Source organism: Amblyomma americanum, chromosome 11 (assembly GCF_052857255.1).
Source record: "Amblyomma americanum isolate KBUSLIRL-KWMA chromosome 11, ASM5285725v1, whole genome shotgun sequence".
Classification (NCBI taxonomy): domain Eukaryota; kingdom Metazoa; phylum Arthropoda; class Arachnida; order Ixodida; family Ixodidae; genus Amblyomma; species Amblyomma americanum.
In genome coordinates this window covers 100947660-100959350 of record NC_135507.1, presented here as the reverse complement: position 1 = coordinate 100959350, position 11691 = coordinate 100947660, and positions in this window count along the sequence as shown.

The window sequence follows — 11691 nt, the reverse complement described above, 5'->3', positions numbered from 1 at the left end:
TGATATCGCTCCAAGTACCATTCCACGCGTGTGAGCAGCATTCTTTCCATGACTTTGCCGACGCAGGTTGCGAGTGCAATTGGATGGTATGATGAAAGGTCGAGCGGTGATTTCCCCGGTTTAAGAAGTAGAACCAGGAGACTTGTCTTCCAATCATGAGGAACTATGCCAGCAGTCCATGACTTCTTATAAGTGTCCAAAAGAGCCCGTCGAGCTTCTTGGCCAAGGTTGGGAAGTACGGTGTACGTCACACCATCGGGCCCTGGTGATGATTGCTTCTACAACAAGCCAGCGCAGCATCAAGCTCTTCCATGGAGAATAGTACATCCATCCGAGAATCCCGTGAGGATGGAATATTGTAGCAGTGCAGCGTTGCGCTTGGATTAGGAGGGCCTGTTATTCTTGCGCAGAAATCTTCGGCTACCTCTACCATAGTACGCCTTGTTGGAGCGCGACGGATTTGAGCGGGTAGCGCTGTTGAGGGGACGTGCGAAGACCCCGAAGTACACTCCAAACGCGTGACAAACGCTTCCGTGAATCAAGCGTTTGGCAAAATTTCCTCCAGCGTTGTGTTTGCAGTGTCTAAATTCTGCGCTGTATATTCTTCTGTATGCGCCTAGCATCTCTTAGGTCTAGGCGCGACTTTGTGCGTCGGTATCTGCGCTCTGCCTTGCGCCGTTGTGATCGCAGTCGCTGCAATTCGAAGTGAAAATCGGTGTAGTTAGCGACAGGGTTAAAGGGGCAGGTGGCGTGTACCATGGCCTCCTTAATTTTTTGTTTAACACCGGTAGAGAAGCCCTCTGTGCAAGCAGCCTCCATAAGTAATTTAAAAACTGTCCAGTCAATGCGCTACCTACACATGACTGGGGAAAATGTGGATTGGCTAGTAATAATCAGATGCATTGGCATATGGTCGCTGCCATGGGTTTCTATATCCGAAAACCCCCGGACGCTGTTGGTAAGGTACTGTGAAACGAAAGTCAAGTCCAAGCAGCTGCTATAAGTCAGCCCTCGAATATAAGTCGGGCTTGCGTCATTAAGGAACTGGAGGTCATGGTCAGAGGCGAAGGGCACAAGCTGTCTTCCCATAGAGTCCATCCTAACACCTTCTTCATGGTGTGATGAGCATTTTAGTCACCCATAGTGACCCACAGAGCAGGTGTAGCTGCCATCAAACCACTCAACCTTCTTGCGTCAAAACGACTTGATGGCGCCAAGTACACCGCCAGTAGCGTAAACGTCAGGTCTCGGCTCTTCACTGTCAGGCAAACGTACTGATTGTCTTTTTTCGGAAGAACTGACTGTTGCAGATATGTAAGTTCACGTCGAATGTAGGCGATCAATTTGCTGCATCTGTAGCGCGGGGGCGATGCCAATGCCTCGTAACCGGGAATTCGCAAAATTGCCAGGATCTTCGGTTAACAAATCACAAGAAAGGGGAATTTATTCTCGTAGACATAGTGCCGTAAATCGGAAATCCGGGACTTGAGTCCACGAGCATTCCACTGGAAAGTGAAAGCTTGCTTGACTTTCTTTTGAAAAGACAGGTCCGAAGGAGCCATGATGCCTCCAACTGGAGAGCCGAAAGAATGGACTAGGCGACGGGTGTACCCACACAAACACACATTTAATACACCCTACGTGGCACACACACTAGAACACAAAACTAACACAAAACACAAAGACATAAATACACATAAATAACATAAATACACACGACCCAGGCACACTGCTACCAGCGTCTACTACTAGAGTTTTACTATTAGCGGTCGGCGTTCGTGCTCACGGATGGTTTGGTGCGGCTGCGGCGTTGTATAGATCCCGTAGCCGGCGTCGAGGCGGCGTTCGGCGTGCTTGGGCTGGCGTCGCTGGCTGCGTCGTATAAGCTCCAGGTCCAAGCGCCCGTGGAGGCGATGCCGGTGTTGTTGGCGTTGGGGGCACCACCCGCATGGGCGGCGACAGCGCTGGAGACACCCATGGCCGTAGCAGGTGGAAGCGTCCTCCGTTGACTCCCCGGAACGGGCTCAGGCACGGCAGGGAGTCCACGATGCGTTGCCGTAGAAGGCGAGCTCACCGGAGCAGTAGCCGGCGTCGCTCTCTTCCAGCCGATGCGTCCCTGACCCGCCGTAGCATCCGCTTCTCTGCTGTTCCTTCCAGGCCTCGCTCTTCCTCGCCCTTTTATAGCCTCGGTGTTAGTCCAAGTAAGCCTTGTCGTCGTCTTCTCTTCTCCACCAATCATCTCTCTACACTTCACCGAATGCTTCTCCACCAATCATCTCTCTCTACCTCCCCGAATGCTTCTTCCTCTTCTTTATTCTTCGGTTAATCCACGTCGTCTTCACACCTCTTTCCTTTAAAATTTAATTTATGTCCCTAATATGTGTGTCAAGGGCCCCCTCTCTCAAGAGTTTTTCCATGAAGAACTGCTCACGTCATACTCATCTTCAAGCCATCCAGCCAACCGACTATCTTCCCTGGCGATTCTGAACCCAGCACACACAACACAGCAGATGTCCAGCACACACCAAACGCACACCACTAACACACCACACCAAATTACGTTTTCAGAACACTAACACACCACTGCCGTTGTCCGTACAGAGACCTTAACATGTTCGTGTCCACAACACACTCCCTTGTATGATCACATAACACCAACAACAGCAACAACAACAAGATAAATTAACACAGCAACAACAACAACCAATCAACTGCAACACCAAAATGTTACATTCCACAGGTACCTAGAACTGTTGAGTTGGCTCTACTCATGAAGTCCGCTCCAACGTTACCTTCTGTCTTCATTGAAATTGGGGTTTATTAGTACCTCATCCCACCCCCACAGCGTCAATAGCCACTCTTTTAAGCGGTAGGTCGATGGCTGGCATCTTACCCAGAGGTACGGGATCAACTCTTTTCTTCGGAACTGTGCGCTGGCACACGTCACATGAACGAACAAAGCACTTAACGTCACTCTGAACACCCGGCCAAAAGAACTCCTCGGTGATCCTAGAGACCGTTTTTTGAACACCCTGGTGTCTGGGCATAATGGCGTCATGTCCTAAGCGTAGCACGGTCTCTCGCATATCTCTCGGTAACACCAGCTGTTGGACCCGCCTTCCTGAACTAAATATGCATTCCCTGTGCAGAAGACCATTTACCAATTGATATTCGAAGGACGTGCGACTCTTCTTTCTTTTCACTTTTTCCCCGACTCTTTCGAAGCAGGTCTTCAGGCTCGAGTCTTCTTTTTGCCTAGTTGCAATTTCGCCCGGTGTTACGCTAAGGCACATCTTAACAGGAATAGAGAGCGGATGCTACGTTGCTCGGGCTGTCGCTTGAGCTCTTGTCTCCACTGCCGACGAGAAACTGACTGCACCCGTCTGAGCTGTCGCAGGCCTTTCCTCCTTTGGATGTTCTTCAACGTCGAGCATCCTCCACTCGGGATCGGCGTCTTCGACACTTCTTGCACCCGTAATGTTTCCCAAGATGATATCGTAGATGGGTTGGTCTGCGCATTTTGCCATTACCTGCCTTGTATAATATGGGGTGGACACTAGAATTCTTGCTTCAGGAAAGTATCTTACTATGCTATCTAAAAGAGTGACGGCCGACGCTTCCCCTGTAAGATCCTCGTCTTTAACCAGGCTTCTCCGAACCACAACTTTGTTGGCTCCACTGTCTCTAAGCACCAATATAGGACGGTCCCCTATTTGCCCAGCCACCACTGGCATTGCTGCTTTCGACTTGGGTGTTCCACTGGCTGCCTCATTTTAGAGCGGAGTTTGCTCTCCTTTCAGTTGTGGAACTTCGGGTGGCGTGACAAGTTCTGCCCTAGAGTCGACAACGCATGCAACTCGGTCCTGCGTTCTGAATCGGCACTCATCCAGAGTATGACCCCTCCTCTTAAACCTTGACACACAACCTGTGTTTTTTGGGCAGCTGTACTAGTTCGACAGTCAGCTGCACTGTGTCCCACCTTGCCGCAGCAAAAGCACCTTACTGGCGCCTTAGATGCACCGCCATATGCCCTTGGTTTCGCCGCATCTGTCTCTAGGGTCTTTTGTGTTTCCTCCTTTGCCTTACTCAAATTCCTTAACCCTTGAGCCTCGAAGAATTGGTCTGCAATGTCGGCGAACTCTTCCAACGAACACAACTTTCTTTCACGAATAGCGCCACCTTTGAGCTGCAACACGCTAAACATTGTTCTGTAGCCAGCTTGTCACGCACACCTTCAAAACTCTTTTCTGTGTTTGACATATCAAGCCACCTATCAAAATAGTTGGATAGCCTGCAGGAAAACTTCTTAGCGGTTTCCGAATCCTCAGGTTTCGCGGTGCGAAATCTGTCACGAAAACCCTCTGCCGTAAGCCTGAATCTTTGGAGGAGTGCCTTTTTGACTTTCTCGTAGTCCATGAAATCAGCAGCAGGCATCCTTCCAAACACATTCAGCGCCTCTCCGACTAAACACATGCTTAATGCCGTGGCCCATTCACAGCGCTCCCAGCCTTGCCTTAAAGCTATCCGCTCGAATAGTTGCAGATATGCGTCCAGATCATCTTTTTGTCATCGAAAGGAGCCATCAGCTTCCTTGATGAAACCGTGGCCAGTCTAGGAGATTCTGTACCCGCAAAAGAACGCTGATCATTGTCCGTGATCTCCTCATATCCTCCCGCGACATGCGCCTGTTTTCGCTAAATTAACTCCTTCTCCCGTTCTATCCTTCTTTTTTCCTGTCCTTCTGCCTCGCGAGCTCTTCTCTCTTCTCGCTCTTCCGCCTCGCGAGCTCTTCTCACTGCCTCGCGAGCTCTTTTATCTTCTTGCTCTTCTACCTCGCGAGCTCTTTTCGCCTCGCGTTCTGCTTCACGAGCGTCTGCGCGTGCTTGCGCCCTTTCTTCTCTCGGCCTCTTTCCCTCCTCCTCAAAGAGATGCATCGCCTCTTCCTTGCTTAACCCTAGCTTAAGCACCAGTTCGAACGTTTTTGCCAAATCCATGCTTTCTGCCGCCGAGAGGTCGGAAAAATCCGAGACAAAGCAAAAAAGAAAAAGGAAATGTATCCTGGCACAGGCTCGCCACTTATCTTTGTCACGGATCTCTCAGGAGAACACTCGGACCGAAAGAATGGACTAGGCGACGGGTTTACCCACACAAACGCACATTTAATACACCCTACGTGGCACGCAGACTAGAACGCAAAACTATCAAATCTAACACAAAACACGAAGACTATAAATACACACAACCCGGGCACACTGCTACCAGGGTCTACTACTAGTGTTTTACTATTAGCGGTCGGCGTTCGTGCTCACGGTTGGTTCGGTGCGGCTGCGGCGTTGTATGGATCCCGTAGCCGGCGTCGAGGCGGCGTTCGGCGTGCTTGGGCTGGTGTCGCTGGCTGCGTCGTATAAGCTCCAGGTCCAAGCGCCCGTGGAGGTGATGCCGGTGTTGTTGGCGCTGGAGACAGCCCTGGCCGTAGCAGGTGGTAGCGTCCTCCGTTGACTCCCTGGAACGGGCTCAGGCACGGCAGGATGTCCACGATGCGTTGCTCCGCTTCTCTGCTGTTCCCCCCGGGCCTCGCTCTTCCTCGCTCTTTTATATCCTCGGTGTTAGTTCAAGTAAGCCTTGTCGTCGCCTTCTTCTCTTCTCCACCAATCATCTCTCTCCACTTCACCGAATGCTTCTCCACCAAACATCTCTCTCCACCTCACGGAATGTTTCTCCACCAATAAACTCTCTCCACCTCCCCGAATGCTGCTTCTTCCACTTCTTTATTCTTCGGTTAATCCACGTCGTCTTCTTCACACCTCTTTCCTATAAAATTTAATTAAGGCTCCTTAATATATGTGGCACCATTGGAAAATGAAAGCTTGCTTGACTTTCTTTTGCATAGACAGGTCCGAAGGAGCCATGATGCCTTCTACTGTAGAGCCGCAAGAACTGGATGTAGCGCGTCCAGCACTTGAAGTGCGCTATTTGCTGCTGGCGTGCGTAGGCTGGAAAGCAGAGCACGCATGACATTCATTAGTGACGTTAGCATTGCAATCACTTGCATATCTGGGCCATGGCCTTGATCGTGCCTGTTGGCTGGTTCAGTCGTAGGCGCTGCAAACTGCCTTGAGTGCGCCAACATCCCTGACACAGTAGGCGTAGAAGGCTTTGGCAGTGGTGGCCAAGTTGCATCTGAGGCAGCAGGTCCAGCCTCACGAAGCGCCGGGCTCCCTTGATTTGGTACGGTTTTTGGTAGAGACGGACAAACTGCAGTTGAGTTTTGGCCATTGTTCTCAAATGTGACTGCTTTCTTTCACGACCTTCGGCGGCGCAAACGGCGTCGTCGCACGTTTGCGGCGGCTTCTTTGAACGTAGAATGGTCTCGCACCATTCGCTTCAGTACCGCCCGTTTGGCCTTTAGACGGGGGTAGTCTTTCGAGGAAGTAATGAGGGCCGTGGCAGTTGGCGCACTTCAAGGTAGTCGCGCGGCAAACGTCACCGCTGTGTGACTCGGAGCATCGCAGGCATACTATGGAGTTGATGCAAACGCCGCTCACGTGGCCGATCCTCATGCACTTCCAGCATTGATGTGAATTAGGCACAAAATGCCGAACTGGATGACGAAAGTGTCCCGCCTTCACGTACAATGGTATGGAGTCACCCTTGAAGATCAGCTTGATGCATGTAGATCTTCCTAACCGCTGAACTTGAATGATGAAAATGCCGTTGGTTGCCGGCTTGATCAACATTGGCAAATCTGCGTCACAGATGGCGCGCTGTCGACGTTGTAGATGACGCCAGCCGTAGTGCCGTTGTCCTGTAGAATAAGGGACGTACACTGATGTTGCAGAATTTGGTGATTGCGGTTAAGCTCTCTAGTGCACTTCACTCCACCACATCAATAGCAATGACGTTTTTGAACGGGTTTATTCTGACATCTTTAATGCCTCCCGGTACGAGGCTCTCCAGATAGAGATGGCTTGCCTGTTCAGGAGGTTCAAGTTGTCCGTTGGGTTCAACGGCACAAACTAAGCTGTATGCGCCGAGGAACTTCGCGCCGTGATAATCGTTGGCGTTCTTGATGAGGACACCGTTGACATGCTCGATGAGGAAGATTCGGCTTGTCTACGCAGTCTGCGCTTGGCCTTTTTTCCAACAACCGGTATGAAACCGTAGTCGGCCGAGGACGAGGAGTCTTCACTTGGCACCGAGTACCCAACAGTGCCCTGGCTGTTCCAGTCACTCTGGCAATGCAGGCGCTTCCTCTCGGCGGCTGCTGCCGACCCACCGGGTTCCAATAGAGGCCCAGCAGCCTCCACTTCCATCGCCGTGGCAAAAAGGGAGCGGCGCCTGCCTGATTATAGCACAAATTAAAAAACTACAGAGACGTGAAGGCAGCGTTCTGATACAGAACTTCGTCGTCATCGTCGGTGGCCCCCGTAGGTAACCCGTGGAGCCGACAAAGAGTGTGGAAATCGTTGAGAGGGCGTCTTAGTGCCATGACTGCACTAAAAATACCATGTCACTGGACTTGCAGCCGCTGCGGACGTCAATAGGTTTGAAAATATTGCATAGAGATTGAGTATACGCCCTGCTTCTTGACAGTGCCTCGTTTATACGGCGCTTTAAGAGTCGGTACGAACGGTAGGTACATTAGTCGTTCACAAACTAACTCTGCAGTGATGCTTCGGCGATATTCATGACATCAGCGCAAAATTTCTCAACGACAAACAATGTCCTCCTTGTTTTATAGCGAAAGCTGCACTCCTATCGTACAAAGGTGAAGGTCATGTCGCTATGAAATTTGGCCTTCATACCAGAAGGAGTGGAGGCGTGTCTGTGACGTCATGGCACGTCACTCGCCACGCCTCGCCACACCTGCGTTTGTGGAGCCGATGGTATTCTCGCAACTGCCCGAAATCGCGTGAGGCGCCTTTCGCTATATAAAAGCGTGTGGCGTGTGCTTGTCTTAATTCACACAATGCCATGGATGAGTAGCGTGTCGGAACTACGGTGCTTCGACGATGTATCGTCACCGTCCAGCATAGCCTAATAACATTTGCGTTATGGAAAGATGTCAGAGTGTATTAGCCAAAGAGAAAGCCGGATAGCGTGCCCGATTACAAACAGAAACCGAAGAGGAGCGCGAAGCTGCACTGGAGCAGAAACGGGAAAGTGAGCGTGCTGGACGAGACCGGAAACGAGCAGCTGCGGCTGCCCTGTGCTTCTCCTTCTATCAGTGCAGCATCCGTCGATGAGAACGTTTCGCCGACAGTTAGTGAACATTAAAGCCGGACGCTCACCGACTATACGATTCGATTCGGTTCGCTCTGTGTGCAACCAAGCCGAAATAAAGCTTTCGCTTGTCTTAATAGGTTTAGCCGGGTTTAACCAGCCTAATTTTTTGTTACCTAAAAAAGCAAGGCGACCACGAGACGAAATGACTAGCAAACGAATTTTGATTCCTCTGGCTAGACTGATATCGTCAAAGAGTAAAAAGTGATTTCGTTTGCTCTTGTGATTGGTCAGCGAAACATTATAGGAAGCCGCAAACAATGACCAATTGTTGCCAACTGCAGTTTCTATGCGTTGTACCCTAGTATTGATGCCTAGTTATTTGCACATTACGGTGAAAAACGCGTTGCTGCGGCCTTGCTTTTCCTGTCAGAAAGGTAGTTCGCTTGTCTGCATGAAGGCGCTGCAGCTGTCTATCTCGACTGGTTGAGTATACAAAAAAAATTGCTGCTACTTTAGCTCCGGTTACGCCTGGTCGAAAGCGAAAAGGTGCATCTCCTTGGCTACGTTTGGGGTCGAGCGACTGGCGGTTTCCATAGATAGCCATGCTTACACAGACACAGTAGTAGGCGCCTCGCTTTCTTCGAAACGGCATGAAACGCGCTCACACAAGACAGTATATATTTAATATAGCTTCGGTGATATTTACAAGTGTAATATTGATCGTTGTATGCGGACATGTTAAACCAAATCCGGTTCCGAACGATGTGCAAACCCTGCAGACAATTTCAGAAAGCCAAATTGAAAAAGAAATGTTTTTTTTGGAAAGGAAATGGCGCAATGTGAGACGAGTGTCATTTCCTTTTTTAAAACCAACTTTCATTTTTTTCCCTCACGGCGTGATTCGGGTGTCCACCGAGATGTGTGAGAGAGGATTTCCTTTTCTTGTAAACAATTTTTATTTCATTATCCTTCTCTTTCAGGCTACTCCAGTTGTAGCCAACACAGCGCTGTGCGCATGTGTGATTTAATTCCTCTAAAATGATCTAATCACGCGCAAAATCTGGACACATTTCTTATTTTGTAAATAGTTTGTACATATTACTTCTCCCCCTATTCTCTATTCCTGTCCCCTCACCTCTTTCATTTCATTTCTCCATTCTGCCTGCTATCCTTTATTTCCTCTGCCCCAGCTCAGGTGCTTCAGTATCGATGGCAGATGCCGGGGCTAGCAAAAATCTTTTCCTTCCTTTTTACTATTATTCTAATAAACAACCACTACCACCACCACTTCTTCCAGGCGCGATTCGGGTGTCCACGTAGATATGTGAGACAGGCGTCATGTCTTTGTTTGACCTCTAGTTAGATTCAAGGCCAAACTTGCGGCCCTGTTGACGGCTCGAAAAGCTGGCGTAGTGATGCTATTCGCTTCAAAAAAACGCCGCCACTATCTGGAAGACGGAAGAAGTTACGGGCGGCAGCTGTTTGGTTTATTAGATGAAGAAAGCGAAGAAGAACGCGCCGCTCGTCTGAATAAACAGAATGTAATACCATTTGAAACGGTGCGGATTGCCACCATGCTTGGCTACGCGTGCACGCACGCCGCCTAGCAGAACGATCGCCTCCGTGCGCCATTTATCAGAAAATATTCCGATGCAAGTCTACCCATTGTCGAGTTGCAACCCCTCGATATACGTCCCAAACAAAATTTGCTTCGTGGGGGGGGGGGGGCTTCAAGATAGGCCCAGAATTTTGGCTTGCGGTGGGATATGATTACGCTTCAATTAGTAATTGCATGTATGCGATGTTTACCTATTATTTAATTGTGGTGTTATTTCTACACCAGAACTCATAGGGCTTATGCTTGCCTACCAAATTCAGTACACAACTGTCCCCGGATGGGCGGCCGTTGTTGTATATGTATATAAAAAGCGGAACGAGTGTGTGCATGCACAGCGGTTCTGGAACGGGACAGAGGCTGTCACGCTGCCAGCGGATCTTCCAGCGTTCCTCACTAGGCAGACTCTCGGATCCTGCTGCCCGGCGCCGCGCTCCTTTAGTGGTGACCCGGGCGGAGCCATGGAGTGAACGTGTCCTGCATTGCGACAAAGACGCAATGCTTCTTGTTTTCAGTTCCGGAACCTGTTCCTGCCGAGCGCCCCATCGACATTCTCGAGGAGGTGGTTGGAGTGGGGGGAGTGGGGGCTGACCTACCTGCAGCACTTTGGAGGTTACGTTTCCTGGCCGCCGTGGCTTCTGTGGCGCGCAGGCAGAAGTGGCGCTGGAACAGATGGGAGTGGGTTTTCAAGTGGTTCATGTGACGGTGTACAGGGTCCCGCCATTTGTTACCGACACAGACGTGATCGCACAATGATCGCGTTCACGCCGTATGGAAAAGTCTGTGCAGTTACCGAGACGGCCTTCCTGAGCAAGAACACCGTCGCTAACGGGACGCGCCTCGTGAAGTTGGAGGTGACGAAGTCTCCAACCATCTTCCTGACGGCGGCCGGGACTCGAGCCATGATCGAGTACCGCGGCATGAGGCGCGTCTGTTCCCACTGCGGGGGAGAGGGCCACTTTGGAGCTGCCTGCAAGGCGGTACGCTGCGGCCGGTGCGGCGCCTTTACGGCCACGTGGGAGCGGAGTGCAGGCCCGTGCGCAAGCGCTGCGGTGCGGTGCGGCCCACCCGACGGCCGACTGTGTCCGGCTGCGGTCCACCGCGGCGGCTGTGACGTCCGTGGCTGCCAGAGCGGCCCAGGGGCCTGGCGATCACCTCAGGCGGCTGGCGCTGATCCCAGCGGCGCGGCGAAGGAACTGGCGGCGAGCCCGACCGAGCCTGCTGTCCAGCGGGACGACGCCGTGACCAGTCCCGCTGGCGACCAGGCGGGGTAGGAGCTGACAAGTTCCTCGTCATCCCAGTTCGCGCGGAGCTGTGCGAGGGCACTTGCGATGCCGAGAATTGGACTTCGGAAGACTCCGACTTATTGCTGGCCGAGCCGTCCCTTGAGGAACCTCTGAACTCGGAGGCGTCTCCCTTCGGCGTTCCGACGGCGGCACAGCACGACGGCACGGAGGCGGGCACCGAGTCGCCTGCCTCGCCCTCTCCCAGTGACGCCCCACACACGCCGGTCAAGGGCGCCCAGAGCAGCTATAGCGCGAGCGAGTCGTGACCGCAGGTGCCGCACATTCCGGTCGCACTGCCCCCGCGGGGCCGCTGCGTAGCGAAGGGGTGGGCGGGCGTCCAAAGGGTGCTAGACGTGGAGGACCCTAAGCGGCAGCTTCATCATCATCTGACGGCGACACGGCTAATTCCGTCACCCCGGTGCCGAAGAAGAAGGCTAAGACGGCGGACGTCGATGACGTCCTCATGGACATCAGCGGAAACGAATAGTTCCCGCCATGGCGCCCTCGCCCAGCGCTCCGGACCTTGCCGCTCCTCCTCCTGCCGTGCCCGGCGGCGGCTCGGGA